Here is a 20,105-nt window from a genome sequence, read left to right on the forward strand (position 1 = left end):
AATTTTAAATTAAGTCATCTGGAGGTATACAAAATATTAAAAAAAAAAAAAAGGCTACTCAACGTATGATGTTCTTACCATTCAGGTATGAAAGGGCCACTTTTTCTTTACAAAAAGTCAGTATCCTTCCCATGAAAATATGCTCTTCCCATACGAAAGGTTGTAGTGCTTTCAAAAAGAAGGATGAATGAGTGGAACTGCACTTACAAACAGAAATTTTAACCCTGAACCTTGATTCATTGAAATATTTTTTCAGTCAACAAAAGTACATTTTCAGAAAAGCAGTGCTTTCTCAAAATGAAGAAGTGTGTGTGTGTGGAGGGGAGGGGAAATCAGGAAAGACATTTCTAATAGCTTTATATACCCTAAGAAATAACCCATGGACTGAACAACATTTTCCCCCAAAATATCACAGAATCACAGAATTGTTCAGGTTGGAAAGGACCTCTGGAAATCATCTAGGCCAAATCCCCTGCACAAAGCAGAGTCAAAGTAGTAAATAAGTTTAAAATATTTTAAAGGTATAAACATCAAGGAAGAAGAGTCATTAATTACGATGGAAGATGATGAAAAGTTAGCATTTTTTCTCTAAGAACAAAAAAAATATATACATTGGGAAAACATCTTATGGGTGACATCTACTGAGATTGTGAAACAAACCACTAAAGGAATAACGGAAAGCTCACCTTTTGACACATTCCAAATGAGAGCAGGAAACGTACCTGAAAATACTATGTAGTGTACAGACTAGTACTGGTGGGTGTCTGTTAACCATTACTGCTTTCTCCAAGATCTTATTTTTTAGTATTTTGCTAGCTTATAAATTCATGTAACTCTGAAAAAAAAGTTTACGTTTCAAACACTTACTGGATTTCATACCACTAGTAATGTAGAATATCCAATACTGACAACTGAACTCAGGGCAGAGATGATCACTGATTTCTCATTTTGTATACATTTTTACAGATTGGCATGACTTCAATACTTTTTCATTTTAGTGTCCTTCTTTAAAAATTACAGTATTTTTTAACAGAGAAAAGAACAAAAAGAGACAATATTGCTTAAAGCTTTTCAGGCTTTGTAGAAACTGAAATATATATTAAAGTAATTGTTTGCATAACCATTAAATAAACAAGCTGCAATTACGACGCACTTCTCATTTCATTATGCTGCTCATTATGACCAAGATATCCTGTTTGTTTCGCCTGTTCAAAAAGAAAAAAAAACAACACTATTCATGAAAGCTACTTTTTACAGTGTTTCAAAAGGAAGCTGGTGCTGGTAAACACATGTTCTTATGGGAAATTGCCATAATCCTGACTATATCCTAGCAGGCTCAGAAAATATTTCTCACAAAGTCTCTCCTATAAAATCTAGAACATATGTACAGCAGACTATGTTTCACGTCCTTTTAAGGAACTTGCTAGATTAATGAAGAGAACACGGCTCTTACGTTTCCCCTGAAACGTCTGCCTTTTCCTACAGGTATTCTGCAATATTTGTTTTCTCCCCTATTTGCATGACTTCTCCACTTTCATAAGGCTGTGAAAGAGCCCCTCAAAGCTCACCTCCAGACCCCCCCCCACCCCCCCCACTGACAGTACCTTAATGTAGGCTCCTAATGCAGTATAACCACCACCCAATCCATTGATAAATGCATTTCATTACATTTGTGTCATTAAGCTCCTACCATGCCTTCCAGGACAATTACCTGAGAATCAATAAAGTTGTTATTTTTTATGTGGTTGCTAAGAGGTTTTGAAATTGATCTTACAGGTTTTTTTTTATTACTATTGACTGATACGTCAAAAAGAACACAAACAGATCAACACAGCTCCTTTACTAATTGTCATTCAGCTAAATATCTATAAGCTATTAGGGACATATAAAAGTCACAAATTTATAAATAGGGAATACTCATTGGCAGAAATTTTAAAAATTTCTGCCACTTGAACAATATAGATCACTTGTTGCAATCTAAAATGGACAGCATGATTCCCTCAGTTCCTAGATACTTTTTCTTCACTACTTCTTTTCTGAGTTTTCATCCTCTAGCATCAAACAAGACAATTCAGTTAAAAAAGAAAATGAGATCATGAGACATAGGAGCATTCTGAATGCAACCAAAGAAAAACAAATATGCAAGAACTATCTCGAACTTTTATTCTAAGTATGCAGTCCTTGAACATACCAGATCAGTATCATCTACTGCAATTATGTATTTATACCAAAACCAGAATGAGTAACAGTCGGAAATCTTCTAGGACTATTGTACATGTTGCCTCTGACAGAACATATCAACTCTTCTCCTAACTGCTTTTTCCAAAACTGTACTCCACAGGGATAAACAGGCACACTTCGTAGTCTTCCACTCACTGGAGCAATACTAGCTTTTACTATTTGTGTAAGTTTACATCCTGTGATTAAAAGACAATAAAGATAAGGAAATACCAAGAATTTACTATACTTGTACAAAGCAGATGTAGAACTCTTCCATTCTGACTTAGTAATATTTTATTCTCATTTACACTCATTTACACTGTATAGGTGGAAAGAGAGGCAGAATATGCAGTAGCTACAGAAGAGGGGGAAGAAAAAAATCAGACCTTTAATGAACATACAGAAATTTATAACTGAGGCCCTCAATGTTGAGACACCACATTAGCTTTTATGCCAGTGTGCTTTCCTCTACCACATGCAAACACATTGCAATAGTATTTTGAACTCTTTGGATGCTTGTTGGCCACAACGACTTGCTACTACACTTCAAAATTAGACCACAGATGTCCTACTGCTAAATTTTAAATCTATCTCTTGGGTTTGACTCCACACTATAAATTATTAAAACAAACAGTCAGAAAAACTTTTCATTCCCACTTCTGTTACTTTCCACCCAGGACTGTATTCTCCAGACAACTATTCAGACTTCTCTGTTCCATTACATGCGACTCCCTCAAAGCCCAAGATTTTAAGTGCTCTGCCTAAAGGAATCCAGCTACTTCAGTGGGTGTCACTGTTAATTAAGGACACATGGAAAGGAAACGAAGGAGCCAAAAAGCGACCTTACTGTCTGGAAAAATCACCAAAATGGAGGGACAAGGGTGACAACAGTAGGAAAAATCAGAGAAGAATAACAGGAAATGTTTGCAGCTGAAAGGAACAGTCAAGTGCCTCTTGTTCAAGCATATGAAGAAGCTGAATGGCACAAAAATCAGTCTACAAGGGAGGGAAAAAAATGGGGTATTGGTTTCAAAGTTTTGAAGGTGACTGGTAAAGAAAAAAATATTAATAAGGATGAGCCTTTCAAAATTGTAAAAGATGCATTCTATTTTCTTTTTATATATTCTACTCAAACTTCACTGAATAAGGAATAAGTCATACTCATAAAGGTATCAAACAAAATAGTGAGCTAAAGAGTGAGAACATCAGTTTTATAATAGGGAAGCACTGACATGGCTTAGTGAAAAAACAGAAAAGGACAACAGAGATATAATTACGAAGTGACGAATTTGTAAGACTAAGTGTTCTTCATCTTATCAGTTGCCTAATTTTCCCTCTACATCTACTACATTTCAGCTCAATGCAACAAGAAAGTGTGCGAAAAACAGATGGCTCTGATCTCTGGCAAGTGTTAGCTTAATTTAAATTCTAGTTCCTACCTAGCCTCTGGCCTTCACAGGCAAAATTATGCAACCATATCACACAGGAGGAGCTCTGAAAGGGAATGTGATTTCAGTTATGCAAACTATATTCCTGAGTTGCTTATCATACAGAAAGCTCTCATCACTGAGCTATCGTCTTCATTTCCAGTTCCCCCAACTCCTCCACCTCCACTGAGATAGCCTGCACTGCACTTTTGAACTCTTCTGCAGTAATGACTATTGGGCCTACCAGGAACAGCTGTTATGTTTAGTACAATCTGCTGACAGCAATTATTGAAAGCATGTAACATCCAAATACCACAATTTCCATTTTTTTCCACTAAAAATTACGAGTAACATTTCTACTTCTAGTCCTAGGAGGGCATAAAAGAATAAAATGAGAAACTGTGAATACATCTATCTACTGAGGAAAAAAAAGTCTGAGAACATTTGGCAGACAGCAGCTTAACTTCACAAGCAAATATTTAGTTATCTGCAACTGACAAGTAAGCAGAAACACTGATTGGTTAGATTTAGTTTAAAATCTGGGCACATAATTAAGCATTAACGTTATAATGTTTAGTTTTTAAGTAAACAATATTGTCATAGAAAAGTTTGTGTTTGTGGATAGTAGCACTATATAATTTCTAGTTTTATTAACATAATTTTCTGCATCTATAAAACACATCATCTGTCTTGGCATGTGACCAAGATACAAGTGTAGTCGCTTTACTGGAAATAAATGCAGTTGGCTAGGCAATGTTATAAGACAGTTATTCAAGTTTTCCAACAAAGGAATATTTCTGTTACTACCTATTTTTCCCCATACATGTACACTGAAACAAGCAACAACACTCCAGGTAGGATCTGTCCCACTTCCAGCAGGAGATGACAGCTTTAATACTATTCAGAACAAATCAGTGACAGTTGCAGCTGTTTAAGAGATTATTCCTTTTAAACCAGCCCCAACTTCTTCCATTCACTTGCTGAAGGCAAAGGGGGTATAACATCTGGTAAGCAGGGAGGAACAACGATTTCTTGGCTTGTATATCCTGCTACACAGAAGAAAAGGTTGCCAATCCATGAATTTGCACTATGGAACACTGCAAAACAGTTGGGAACCTTATCTGGTCCAGGACAGTCATATGGAGTTTCAATTCTACAGATGATTCACTGATCTTTATCATAGTTGTACAGTCTGGAAGAGAACTCGGGATTGCAATGTCAATTCAGCACTTAACTGCTACTCACAAATATGATCTTAGGTTGCTTATCATCTAGCAAATCTGTCTTCCAGTAAGTACACTCTTGCTAGTCAAAAGTCTGTTGTAGTTCTTATGAACACACTTAGGAGATGAGAGATGGGGCCTTACAATTCACGAAGACCCCTGGCTGGGCAAAGAAAAGAGTGCTTAGTCTGCAGCTCTCAGTCTCCTAATTGGCTATTCAAGCTCACATAAAATGTTCATGCCCTTTTTGTCACCACCATCAGTTCTTTCTTGTGAATAGTGGCAATATCATAGAGGTTTTTTTCTATGTCAACTACACTACACATCTTGGACTGAATAGGTTGCTATTCAGACATACATTTTGCCAGGTTTGTTTTAAAGCAGTTCATGTTGGATTTAGAGAAGTAGAGTAACACAAGCAAAATAATTCTGAATCTGCCCAAGATTCTGGACCCAACACAATTTCTATCTCTACCAGCCAATTTCTGGATGTTCTGACGGTTTATGAAGAATTTTAGTCACTTGCAACAGTGGCTGTTCACATGCTCAGGGATCCGGCACAGGCGCAGATGAGAAACTGATGAGTAACATCCTCTGTGGATTTGCAGAAAAGCACAGGGAAGCAAAGCAAGTGCAGCCCCAAAAGACCCAGATCACACAGACGTGAGGCAAATGCAACCTAACAGTGGGATTCACAATGATATACATGAAGCACTACTACACTTTTACTGCCACGTAATCAACACCCTGCTCTTAACTGAGTCATAACTCAGTTGGGAACAGAAGGCAAAACACCAGAAACAGGAGGCTCTTTATCTTTGAGGAACCACGCTATACAAAAGCGGACGAACTGTGGGGAAAGACAATCTTTTTAGTACCTCTGCACTAGGCATGACCTATTTTTCCCCTGTAAAACCTGGAACTGAGTAGGAATTGCAAGCCACATGCAAGTTTTCCTCCTTTTGCCTGGTGGGAGCAGTCCCTTGATGGGAGAACTGAAGGCTGTTCTGCGAAGTCAGCTCTCCTGAACTCCTCCGGGGAACTGGCTAGAGCTCAACATTGCATCCTTCCTGCCCATACACTTGGGCTTTTTGTCTACAGCAGCCAGTCACTACAGGAGGGAGCGTGCAAGCTGGGGTCTTTTGCTCATGTGGACTTGGAAGCTGGGTGGGTATAAAACTGATCTACAAGATGAGCTAGAAAGTACTACCAGGTGCAACAGTTTGAACACAGTGCAAGTACTCTATCATTGAACTGATACAGAAATGTACACCTTAATAAGCAAAAACAAGGTACTATGGGAACCCTGGCCATAAATTCACTCCACTGCATTTCAGGCAACTAGGAAGTCTACATGAGGAAGCTAATCACAGTAGGTTTGTTCTACAGTAAGTGTAAGAAGGCAGGCATCCATAGATAATTCAGATTCTGGGTGAGGTAGACTGTTTGCTCATCGTTTCCACCTATTTGTAGTTACCCATGATAGAGGAACCCTACATGTGTTCTAACTTAGGCATCTCAGTTAAGTGGGATGAATCTGGACATCATTGCAAAACATGGATTTGTCCTTTCAGACTGCATACCATCTAGTTCATGCCAATTCAGTACCACAAAAATAATAATAAAGAAGCTGTTACATTTAACCTAACAAGAGCAAATTAGTATCTATGAAGACAATAAAACATAATTGTTTCCTATAATGCAATTTTCTTTTGCATTTAACACAAAGATCCTCTTGTGAAATCACACTAGAGATGACCTTTTTTCAAAATAGGTGGTTTATCAGTTGACAACAAGATTTTAACAAGGTTTCCAGATAGATAAAGAAACTTCAGTGAAACTGGCTGGTCAGGTGTTCTACGTCCAACTTCAGATGGAGTTCTGATGTGAAACTACTTACTTCATGACCAGACTGTTATAGTTTCATATTTAATACAACATTTAAAAAAGCAGTTTGTTTCATATGCATCTCAGGTCAGTATTTGAGCACAGAAGTTACAATTCAGAGATTATATCAATTCCACTAAAGCAACTACTTGACTCTAGATTCACACAAAGAAACCCCATTACTACTAAGGGGCTTATGGGAGAGTTTCCGTAAGAGATCAGGCACATCTGTAGAACCATAAATGTTAAAAGACAATAATGTGTCCTCCTAATTGATAGATTCAAATGCTAACAGAGTCGATCACCAAAATACTTACTAAATCACATTCTCTTCTGTACGATGACTCGACTTTCCATTCGCCTGAAAGTTACTTAAGACTTGTGCAAAATCTCTAAAAATATAGCAGACCATTTAAGCAGTTATCTCCATGCTGAAGAAACTGGATCTAATTAAGATCCATGTGTGTTTTTTAGACTCAGCTGGCAGGCTCACTATGACAGAAAAGAGTGTTGTGTGTTTGTGTATATAAGGAAAACAGGAATGTACGTAACAAGCAATTCTACTGAATACCATGCACTACCTTATATGCTACAGAGCCTAAACTTCAGATTTACACTGAACAGCTAAAGAGGACTGGCTGCTAAAGTAGCTGAGATTCACTTACTGGACTGAAGAACAGTGCTGTCAAGTCAGTAAATCTTAAAAACTGAACTCGGGGCAGAGAATTGAGACCCTAAAAGTCCTGACATGTGTGCACTTCCCAATTCAGAGCTTTGAAAAGCTACCTCTGAGTCTAGAAGAGAGTAGGCGCTGATTATCCTTGTATTTTTGCCAAGGAATGAAGTAGCAGTTCTGGCATTAGCTGCACTGGCTCCAAATCACCATCTCTCTCAGCCAGGACTGGGTACTTCATATTCCACAGGGTGTGAGTGAGGGATGCAATAAAAAAGATGACTATCTTTTTATTAACATACACTAAATTTAGTTTTCAGAGCTAGAAAGGGAATGACTTTCTTCTCTCTGTGGAATTATGGTGAAGTAAATACAATATTGGCTATTTTTTCAGTTTTTCAGTTTTATGGAAGCCATTTCCCTCAAAGCAGATTATGTATTATGCTACCATCTGGGAGCCCCATGTCTAGGAAAGATTATGATTTGCAAATTTTTCTAGAAGCTTTTGTAAATGCTGTAATTTTTCAAGCATCCTGTTCGGTTTAAACCACTCCATTTAGGGAAAAAAGATTTTTTTGTCTGTTGATGCTGGTGAAACTTGCATTTTTCACACTGCAGTTGCAAATCTAGAACACACTTAGGGGACATTACATTACACTATACCTGTAGTTAAAGCACAGTTTTCACTTTCTTTCCCATCACAGCAATCAATCTTTGTATGTTTTTAAACTTAAAAAGGAAGAAAAAGAATACTTGTTCTTGGATCCCAGCTTTCTGTTTCAGGAGCCAAAATCACAGCAATGGGTTGATACTGCAATCCTTTCTTATGCAAGTTCTTGTAAGATTGAATTTATGATTAATCACACTGCACCGTCCCAATAAAGTAAGCTGAAATTGCAAGATCTCAACAATGTGTAAAGAACAGCTCTGTTTAGAAGGTCTATGGGAGTTTTTTGGTTTTGGGTTTTTTTTACTCTTTACTTAAAGTGGTGAAAATATGTGAAGGATATGAGATCAATGAATGAACTAAAACTAAACAAAACAATTGAACCAAGGAAAGGAATAATTAGATTTCCTATCAAGCTATGAATAGAAATAAATTAGACTAGAAGCACAATCTGGATCAATCAGTAATCAAACAGAACATGCGTAACAGTGGGATCTCTGCCATTAATGTATTTTGGAGCAATAAACGTACAAAGTCTCTTGTTTAAATTGGACAGCTAGTAACTAGTCCATTGTACCTCCTATATGCTATGAAAATATTTTCTTAAACAGAGCTACCCAAAGAAGTCTTCAAGTACATTTGTTTTGAATATCAGTAATTTAATTACAACACTAAACCTAGGTTAGAATAATATATTCACATACAGATCACAGGATTGTGTATGACAAAAAATTGAGCAGAAACATCACAAGTTAACAAATCTGTACTTCAGTCATTTTAGAAATGTGAACTCTGACCTGAAAATCTTGCTTAGCAAAGTAAGCTTAAAAGATACCCATCTTTTTTCTCTACTTCCTACAGAATTTTAAGGGGGGGGGGGGGGGGGGGGACAAAAAACACTTCACTGCAAAGTGCAAGTCCCTGGAGAAAACACACATAGAATGACATTTCTGATCACTAGAAGACAACCACTGCAAACTAAATTTCTGGCTTTACAAATGAACACACAGCAGCTGACCTAACAAAATCAAATTGAGTGTTGATATTTTTTACAACTACCTCTTGTATCAGTAAGACAAATTTTATTTCATGTCACCTATCTGGTCTACTTTAAATATCAATAACGATGCAGGAAATTCATAAATGTGAATCCTCAGGAGGCTTACACGCATCACTGAGAAGAGTAAAATGAATGGTTACACATCTGCAGCCTGAACTTTGAGATGAATACAGGCAAATTGTGAATGCGCATTTTTCAAATGACTGCACCCATCATGTTCCACTGACTCATGTTTATTGGCAGAAATGAATAATACATTTTAATACAGTATAGAGGTTCAACAATCACAAATACAGACAATATATATGGATACGTATCCATCTTCTGTGCATACATAATACTAAAGCTATAGGTTGTCATCTGTTTTTAATACTAAAACACCAAATAATTTATAATGTAGAACTGTTAAATATATATAGAACACTGCATCAATCATGTATAAATACTAGTGCTGTCCAACAGTTCTGTAAATCCTCCATTAAACTTCGATTTGAGACTGAACCAAAGACTTACACGGATCAAGTCATGGTTGCTTGGACCACTGAAAGAGAGACATAAAATGCTGTGCTATTTCATGTCAAGATTATTTGCAGTTCACTTTATTATTTCAAAGAATACTAGTGACTGAAATACAGTGCACTCCACATTAAAGCCAATGCTTATTCCTTTTCCTTAATTCAGGAGGCAAAGTACTAAATGACAATTGGGAGATCAGCTTACAATGCTCCTAAATTATTTGACACAGTCTGTATCCTGCTAATGTAAGCAAAGAAACAAGAGAGCCTTGTGCAGCTATTTAATTACACTGTCAAGTAAAAGGAAATTAACTATTTGAATACCAACAAAGTCTTGCTCCACAAATACACATTTCCCATCCAGTATTCCAAAGTGATTCCATTATAAACCATTAGTCACAACAACAATCACTACTTGTCCTGTATGGAAAATGTACAGAAAAACAAAAATTCAACCATTTTATCCTGAATGCTGCTGAAAGGGCATAGCCCAGGCACGACCTAAAAACACTCCACAATTACCTAAAACTTTACCAAAGTAAGGAAAGGTCACTTGAGAAAGTGTGTGTGAGTGTACACTCTATGCTTATATTTACCAGAGCAAGAATTCAGAAACATGAGTTCTCAGGAGAATTAAACATAACACTGAGAAAATTATTGGTTACGTATCATTTCAAATCAACCTGAGAAGAAACTGATACATACGGACATGCATGTTATTTTGCTTTAGCCACAATTTACTCCAGGTACAATTTGAAAAGAACTGTGCCATAAAAGTTTTCACAACTTCTAAAGTTTTTTGGCAAAGGTAATGAATATTTCAACATCTGTAGCACTGCTACAAGTTCATGAACTACAGAAATAAAAAAAAAGATGCCTCCTTTTGGTAGCCTAGTTCTTGTGCAAAAATCCAAAAATAATACACCCTAGTAATGGCATCCACAAGGAACCAGATACTTGGCCCCAAAACAAGACAGAGCAGCAAAGAGCTTACTGCAACTACCGCTACTAATGCAAGCTCCAGCACTTTTGCTAGGGTGAAATCAAGCATAGCAGAGCTCAGTCTTTCCAAACCGTGCGCTGGTTTGGGAGGAGGTGGGGAATTCTGTGTCAAGGTCTCTAATAAAGCAGATGTGACTCACTGCACTCTCATTTTAAATCAGAGACTGAGGTCTCTCGCTTTTCCACCGAATCAATGACAGCATCATGGAGGCAGTGATCCTTCAGAAGAGTCATCTACTTACAGTAAAACCAGTTCAATTAATTCACAGCATTTGACACAGCGCTGGTTTGCGAATACAGTGCTCAAGCCCTTGCTTTGGTCTGCCTCTTTAATGCCATGCAACGCTCTTATTAACCTTATCTCCTACGCTGGCCCTGATCAGAGAAAAAAGAGGAATTAATTTAGTCAGTATACCACCCCCATAAATCTTCCTAAGCTTCTTGTTTCATTGAAGAACATGTTTCATTTATAACTTTTGTTTCAACAGACTAAATAATCTGAGATATCTTAGCATGCAAAATATACTGAGCAAATAGCATGTTAGGTCATGTTTTGTTTTCTGATTTTTAAAATCACAAAAAGGCATCTTTCAGACACTTCCCTGCCTCTTTCTTTTTCTCATTTAAATTCCTCAACCCAAATTCAATAATCATCCATTAGAATTTCAACACCTTGTAATTCCACAGTGGTTTGTGCAATTACTTTTAGAAATATCCTGGGAAAGAACTAATGCCAAATGGCATTCGCTTAAGTTTATAACATTCAAATGCTGTATTAAAAGTTATTAATTTAGAACTTGCCTCATTTACATTTGCTTGCCAAAACATATATCCTGCATTTAGTCCCATGATGACTTTTTGCTTCATGTTAGCTTTAATTACAAATTCAAGGGAAAAGTCTTATGCAACTAACACTCCCTGCAAGGGTCACAGTATGTCAGGTGCACCCACCGCTTGTGTAAAATCTTACATTTCCCTGCTCACACGTGAAAGGACTATTTCTCTGCAACATGACCAGGGTCAAACCATTTTCCTATTCTCTCCTCAATATTTTATTACCAAGTCTTCACCCTGCCCTTTTTTTTTTTTTTTTTTTTTTTTTTTAAACTTTTGGATTATCCAGTCTACTGCCCCACCATTTGCACATCAAAATTTGCTAGATGGTTCAATGGATGAATTCTAACAAGCAAAGTATAAAGGGATGCAAATTGAAATACTCGAAGTTTCATCTTGAAACTTCTCAACAATGTAAAGCAAGCTGTACTTATACTCAGGATCTGGGGCACTGGTGAGTAACCAGCCATAGATTTTTATCCAGAGTGAGTTAGCCTCAGGCAAGGCACATTATGAAGAACATATGTCTAAGTATATTGTGGCCATGGGCCAAAAAAACATAACTTGAACTTAAAAGTTCTTTCATAAAAGCTCACTTTCCTTGTCATGCAGACCAGCCCACTTTCATTTAAGAACAATTAATGAATTACATAAATGTGGTTGTATACATGTTTATTACAGGTATGTACTTTTAAAACCAATTAATACTATTAAGAAGCACTTAAACAATTTTATTGCAAATTAAATTATTCACTTTCTTTCATAATTTGTCCTGGCAAATGACCATTAACATCTATGCAAATATTTTTATTTTGATAACTATTTTGATAAATTTTGATAAATTTAAAATGAAGAAAGGACACACAAGTGACCATTTTTCATATCTGGCTGTATAGACAAAGCCTATGATGTTTTTTGCTGTAATTCTTTAAACAGTGTAAACTATGGTAAATTTAAACATTGTCAAAAATAAAGATAGCAAGAACTTTCTATTTCAGTTGAAGTTTGGTGGAAATTGGAAAACTTAGTGACAAACAGTCAAATTATTCTTGATTTACACCCGTGACACTGAGATCAGAACGTGGACTTGTGAAATTGTCATCTTTTTAATTACAGAAATCAGAAGTAGACTGCAACTGAACTTCTGCACCTACACAATACATACTATACCACGCAGAGCACTGCTATGTTGATACCAATACTATTTGTTTTAAACAATATAAGCAGCAGACATACTCACTAGTAGCACTTAGTGGTACAGATGTTAATGCTTTAACCAAAGGATGGGATGAGACTGATGGTAGAAATACTAACTATAAAAGCAGTAATTTTATTTTAAGCTGTGATTTTGCAAAGTCTTGTCTTAGAGATTGCTAAAACATTTTACAAATATTAAATTACATTTCTGAAACTCTGTTAAAGAAATAAATGTCACTACATCAAAACCACAAAGTTATAAGATTTATGAATAAGGGACATCCCTTTGTTCATCCCTTTGTCCTTTTGATACAGAATCTGATTGCATGAATGCATTTTAGTGTTTTACAAAAGGATCCCTGCCTCATGCAGGGCATAATCGATACTACTTAGAAAATTAGATTGTTATTTCATGTTTTTGTGTTTTTTTTTCCTCCCCCCATCTCACATTTAGCTAGCTTGTATTATTTATTTTAGTGTATGTAAGCCGTACACTGAATGGAAGATCATTTATTTCCTCACTGTTTTTTTTCAAGGATGCTCATCTGTATTGTCTGGGTGTCTCACAACCATTCATTAATTCATTCATAAACTCCATTACAAGATGAGAAAGTATTATTATCCCCATTTAGAAAATGGAAACAGAGACATAGGAATTTGCATGAAGCCACCAAATGACACAGTAGAAGCGCAAGGATTAGAAACAGCATATGAGCCTACCTGCATATCTGTCACTATCTCCAGACCCTATCAATTACTGCCAGGAGTGCAAGTCAGCTCTCCCCGACTTCAGTGGCAGTTATGAGTGTTCCTTTCTTCTATGTATCAGATTAGGTACCCCCAAATGTGAAAGCATACAGTTTTTGTAGCTACCTGCCACACAATGGTTTGGGTTGCTTGCCTAGTATCATACAAGAATACCACCACAGAGGCAGAGATATTAGCTGGTCAACGTTGCCTTGCCTGTATTAATGACAATGTCATTTTTTCTCTCCTCAGTGTTGCTTACTCTGTTATCTATGCACCTTCTAACACTATTTGCGGATGAGTCAAGGACATCTGCTAAACATCCCTGACCACAAACCAACCTGCCAGAAAGGGAAGACAGCATAAAGTTGCATGGTAAACTATACCTCTCCCATTTTTTTAAATTTAAGAGTACCTAACCTCACAACCGTCATGACAATCTTTTAATGCACGTACGTTATTGCTGATGGTAGCTGTTTTTCTTCAGCAGTTTGATCGGCAACAAGACACAGCAAGTTCTCCACTTCCAGCACATAACCAGCTTTCAGTCTAGAGCGGAGTCCTGCAGGAGGGCTCCCGTAGCATCACACAGGCCCACAGAGGAAACTGAAGTGGAAGTAATCTCTGCAAGCCTAAGTCTGAAAACCACGGATATTAATTACTGGCTCACAAGCTGGATATGGGACAGTTTTCAAAAGAAGTTTCCCATAGAATCTATATGCAAAAAAGGTGGAAAATAACATTACAGACTTCAAAACATTTTACCAGCTATCTGATTCAAACTATGAAGGTGCTGGAGCTGTTTAAGAAAGAGCTGTCTTTTTTATGATGAAACGCATTAGGCACTGTTAGAGCTCCACATTTTAAAAGAATGTTGCTATTAAAATACCTGCTACCCCAGCTTTCTAATAGCTTTTATCTTTATTTTATAGGTGGATAAATGAAAAAGTTAGATAATTTATTCAAGATCACCTGGTGCAAGAATCTGGCTTTGTAGCTATGTACTTGCATTCTTGTGCTGTATCCAATGTACCAAGGCTGCTCTCTTTCCTCAGGAGGGTGTCAAGTTCAGAAATAAGAAATATTTTTTAAAGAACAGTTTAAGGAAAGATGAGGGAATACTTTATTTATTTCAGTTCATTTATCTAGAGACAAAATATTTTCTTGGCAGATAAGTAAGCTGCAACATTCCACCAGGCTGAAAAGCTCAGCTTCACCTTCTTCTACAAGATGTCTTATGTCACAGAAACATATGCCTTGTTATAGTCTATTTTGTATTTTTCTTTGTTTGAAAATAATCGCATTTATGTGATGTATTTTTGTGGCATGAAAGCAAAATTCATGCAAATGCATGAATTCATCTTTCTATGCCCTAACTTCATTTTCTAAGCCATTTTTCTGCCTTTTCTTTGTTAAATAACATGAAAATTGCACAGTAAAAGAATTTCATACTCAACAGATTTTTTCAGACTATAATCTTAGATATAGATTAGCTTTGCTTTTTTTTTTCCTTTTTTTTTTTTAAATGAGGAAGGGAAGGTGTATTTCCAAATTAAAAAAAAATACTAAAAGCTGATGGGGAAGTGTACTTGCTGTGGTCAAACGTAGCTGTTGCAACACAATACCTTAATCATAAGCATACTTCACAGACAGGACTGTGGAATAAATTAATAATTAATCTGACTGACAAAGCAAAACTAACCCTTATTACATCCATTACCAAACACACAAACAAACAAGAAATATCAAGGAAAGCTCTCAGCACAGAAATGTAGAAAAAATACACGATAACGTCTCTTAAAAATAAATACAAGTCCTTTAATACAGTTGAGCTGTGCTTTATATATATAAACACACAAGTAGCCACATTACTACTCTTTCTGATATTTTTAACATAATTTTGCAAAATTTTTCACATAATTGTGCTCTAAATTCAAACACCATTGTAAAGTGCTAGCTTTATAACATTGCTCAGTCAACTTGTACTCTTACCTGGATTTTAGCTCTTGCAAAAATCTGTGGCCAGGGTTTGGAGGTTCTGTAAGGCAGAGCTAAATAATCACACTGGGAATAGTGATCATAACATGAATTTTGCAGTGGGAAACAGAAAACTCTCCTACACTCTGGCACTCTTTCTACAATTCTGTACAAAGGGGGATGACAAATTCCAGCATTAACAACTAAGCTCACTGGAAAAGAAAACTAGATTGTCTCAGTGCAAAGAACAAGCAGTGCACCCCCAGGCACAGATCCTCTACAAAAAACACAGTAGAGGAGCAGTGGACTGGTAGTCATGAATTGATTTCAGCACGTGTAGGAATCTCCCTGTTAGTGCTAATCTAGATAGCATGGTTAAAAATAGCAGTGAAGACGGATGAAAGCAGACTTCAGCATGGCTTAACAATCTGTCCAGCAGGCTTGGACAGCCTCTTCTTAAGTCTAGGTTGGCACGTCTTCACATCACTTATAGATTAAAGCTAGCATAGATCTGGCCACATGTGCTGCAGTCGCACCTCTCAGCTGCAGTGTACACATCCAGAGAATAGTACTACTGTAGCTATAGTCATCTAAAAACTGTATTTGCAAATAGAAAAGCTTTGGAACATACATGTAAAGGATATGGGGGACCTGATGAGGAACATATGCTTGAGAGAGTGTCCATTTTAGCAAACTGTATCAGCTAGGCTAATTCCTCTCCCTACACAACTTGGTTCCCTTGTACTCCTGGAGGACACAATACCAAGCGTTGGCCTTTTCTGTGGGGATTCACACAGCCAGGCCAGCTTAACGTGAATGTGCAAGTACAGTGACTCACCCAGCTTTACTGTATAAGAGACACTGTTACACTCCGCTGGCAGCTGGAGGCGACTGTGTTAAAGGAAGTGTAAATGGCACTCATTCATCTTCATGAGGCACTAATGCTGTATGTCTAAATCCTAATCTAAGCAGGCACATTAGTTATCTACTGTTTCAAGACCAGTTATTTCAGAAGAAAATCAAGATATCAATAACATCTTCATTCACTACTGTTGTTAATAGGGGCAGAACTTACTGTGATGCAGAGACCCAGCAGTTGATGATAAGTCCTTTAAGTTCAGGACTTCACCTCCAAATTTATCAAATTTAGATCAGCTTGAAAGTGAGAAGACAAGAACCAAAGTCCCTCACAGCTATGAGAACCATTTCTTGCATATCCTTGCCTCCCCACTTCCCCTCCCTCACCTTCTCCAACACAAACATCATACCCAGCTGTTGTTCTCCTACTCATTCATCAGTTATGCAATTATAAATCAGCAGTACAAAAGTGTTCAGCACATGGCACGTTTGGGAGCAGTGCACAACACCAAAGTATCGCATAAGGAACAAACAGCAACAACACTGAACTTACTTGCTTATGTAGGAGGGCACCAACAAATAGATAGAAGCCAGAGGCCCCTCAACCACGGTTTATCAGAGTTTGTCCAGCAAGTGACAAAAAGGATGTATGCTCATTCTTAAACTGAGTGCGTACCAAGTGATTTGCTCAAAGATTGTATGCATTTTGCTAAATCATGACCAGAGCACAAGTTCAGAAGGAATGTAGTTCTTCAGCATGTTTAGCTGCCATAAGAGGAGAATATAAAAATACACAAGCTAGTTTTAACTCGAACAATTAAAATTCTGGTAGCAATCTATCCATAGCAACCAGGATTACATATAGGCTAATTTACCAGGGGAAGAAGCAGGCTAGTGAAATACATGAAGTTCTGGGAGCAGGGATAAGAACCCCGTGTTTCTTTCTCTCTGCAAAAAGCCTAAGTGCATGCACAGTCATGCTCTGCTTAGGTGTTCAGACCTGGGCACCTCAGCACATGGTCACAGCCCAGACTCAGGAAGTCCAGACTCAGGAAACGCAATTCGAGGCATTCCATCCAAGACCTGATTCACCAAGTGCTTTAACAGGGAGTGCAGAGAGGGAAAAAAAGTAGCATCATTATCATTTACCAAAAATACAATGTGATACGCCAAGACAAATGAAAATTAACCAACATAAATGAATTAAATTACATGCATAGCCTGCAAACTTTAACTTTTGAAACTGCACCATCCACTCTATAACAGTATATCACAAACTTACTTCTTTTTTAACTTGTGGCTAACCAGTTTGCCAGTGTTTTTTTTCCCAAGATCTGGACTGTTCAATCATAACATCTATTACTGTTATCATAATTTGATTTAAAAGGCAGTTCTCCTTTTCCTAAGGATAACTCAGTACACTATACACAGATAACTATAAGCATGCATATGGAAAAACACAAACAAACTAAGCCTCCTGAAAATTATGCCATCAAATTGCTTTGAGCAAATATTGCATCAAGATGTTGTAGAATGTTTCACATTCACATGGGCAGTGAATAGCTGAGGCCTTCTTTTCCTAACCTGCTGCTTGTTTTGTGGGTACACTGCCTTTCTTTATTCACACCTACCACCAGAACACCCATTAATTGAAACATGAACAATGTCAGCGAAAGGGTCCAGGCAACCACAATTGTACAGATACAGAGTGAAAAGCATTGGTGGAGTTCATTACAGTACTTACTCACAGTTGCTTATATTTAGCCACTATAAAATTCCCTTACCTCTAATTTAAAATCTTGTTTAGATTAATAAAAAGCAAATAATTAATGATGTAAGTATATCTCCATTTCCTGGTGATTCCATTTTGTAACTCGAGATAAGTTTCTGCCCATGTCCTAGCAACAAGCACAAATTTTATACTTCATCCAGTGCACAAAATATAAGTTTCCAAAATGATACTATTCTAATATTCGACATAATTAAAGCACACACCTTAAGACTATCTGAATGTGCAAGAGGAGAAAAAAATATCAATTGAGTATAGTTAGTCTAAGCACAATAGAAGTGTGGGTCAAAGAATATATGGGGTCTGCTCACCTTGCTAGCACTCTTTTGCTTTGAGTGCCCTATGTTTCCAAGTCTTGTTTTCCTTTTTAAAAATGTAAAACAGTAAAAAAGGAAAAAAAGTTTATAGACAACATTTACATATATTGTAATAAATCTCTCACCATGCTGGCAACTTCAATATTGAAAAACTTGAGCCAATTCAAAAGTAATTCTTAGGCTTTTCATAAGTTGACTACTATGACTGCAACTGGAACTCCCACTGTAGCATACTAAAGGCAGAATATTCACAAAAATCTATTATAGAACAAGTTATATTTCAGTACAAGAGAACATGAGATGGGTACGTGTATGTACAAATACGCCAGCAGTTATATTTTTTTAGTCTGGTTTGCTTAATGTATTTCCCCATTACTTAAGAAAAATGCCAGCCATTATGGCTAGATTCTGCAAAAGAATTACATGGGTGAATAACCCGTGGAGCAACATAACTACAACACATAATCTTGTGTATAGTGCTGTCATGCACACGTGAGAAAGCTATGCAGCACAGCCTAATTTCTACTCACAGATGTAAACAAGTTTGTTAAAATGCAGGAGCTGAAGGGAAGTGTTAAGTTCCTGATGGTAATTTCATTTTAAAGGGTAAATTCCAGATGGATAGAAAAACAGTAATACAGATTGGGGGCAGGGGGGTGCGTGCATGCATGTGTGCACGCGCGTGCCCATGTGTGTGTGCGCGCACACACATGGGAAGAAGGGGGAGTTATCCACTAGGAGAGGCCATGTAATACATTGTATTGCGTTTAAAAGATAAGTGAGACAATGCCTTTTTCTCCAGTGCAAACAAAGAAAAAAATAATGCCAGCATTTTGACTGCAAACAAGAACTGGGGAGGAAACGGAACAGCAAAGGAAATGCTTAGAGCAACATTACAAACCAAATGTTACATTTCAGCCAGAAAAACAAACACACTTTCAAGTGTTATTCAATTATTCTTTACAAACTGAATGCAATCAAATTCATACTCCAAATAAACTTCTCTAAATACTTCTTAAAATACAAGAAAATATGCCTAATGAAGGATTATCCCAGCTACCAAACTATGAAAGCTAAATTGTACTTTTCTTCTCTCTGGTAACTGTAAAATCTTCATACTTGTGAAGCACTCGCAACTTTATCTTAGAAGATGAAATTACACTTACACCTTAGACAAGTAAGCAGCTGGTGATATTTCTACTACAATAACTGATAGATTGTTTTTCTCCCTCAGTTAAAAACTCTCTTGGGACTTTAAATCAATAAGTTATCTGATGCATATGTTCTATTTTCATGTTTCCAATAGTTCCATTGTGCATATAAATCTACTACACAAGCACATTTGCATTTAAAGAGAATTCCCTTGTGTTTATTACGCACCTGCTCCACGTAAGCCTATCTTCTCTGCCTTCTTTGAGAGACAAAATACATCTGCCAGAAAAAGTGCAACCCTAGACACAACCCTCTAAGTCCTCTTGATGATTTTCTAAGAAAACGTGTTTATTTCCTTTAATTTAGTTATGGTCCTCTTTTGACAACAGTTGAAAAGAACAACTACATTCCCTTCCAAAAATCTCATGTTTAAAAAGTTGTTGAGAAGTATATTTTTTCATCTTAACAGTGAAAATATACATTTCAACTGTATAAAAATCACTGTATTTTCCAAGTAATACACAGTAAAGCATTGGCAAACTTGTTCCTTACAAAGATTT

General features: G+C 36.9%; 1 protein-coding gene across 8 annotated transcripts in view; it reads right to left on the reverse strand.

Moving 5' to 3' along the window:
* Positions 1-20,105, reverse strand: part of LOC135323447 (synphilin-1-like) — an 83,369-nt gene that overhangs the window by 58,503 nt on the left and 4,761 nt on the right. The window contains exon 1 of one of the 8 annotated variants that reach the window (XM_064501002.1): positions 13,909-14,057. The exons of the other annotated variants lie outside the window; for them this stretch is intronic. The gene's annotated coding sequence lies outside the window, so the exon portion shown is untranslated. Of the gene's footprint in view, positions 1-13,908; positions 14,058-20,105 lie in introns of those variants that run through there. 8 annotated transcript variants of the gene reach the window in all.

This window comes from Dromaius novaehollandiae, chromosome W (assembly GCF_036370855.1).
Source record: "Dromaius novaehollandiae isolate bDroNov1 chromosome W, bDroNov1.hap1, whole genome shotgun sequence".
NCBI classification, from domain to species: domain Eukaryota; kingdom Metazoa; phylum Chordata; class Aves; order Casuariiformes; family Dromaiidae; genus Dromaius; species Dromaius novaehollandiae.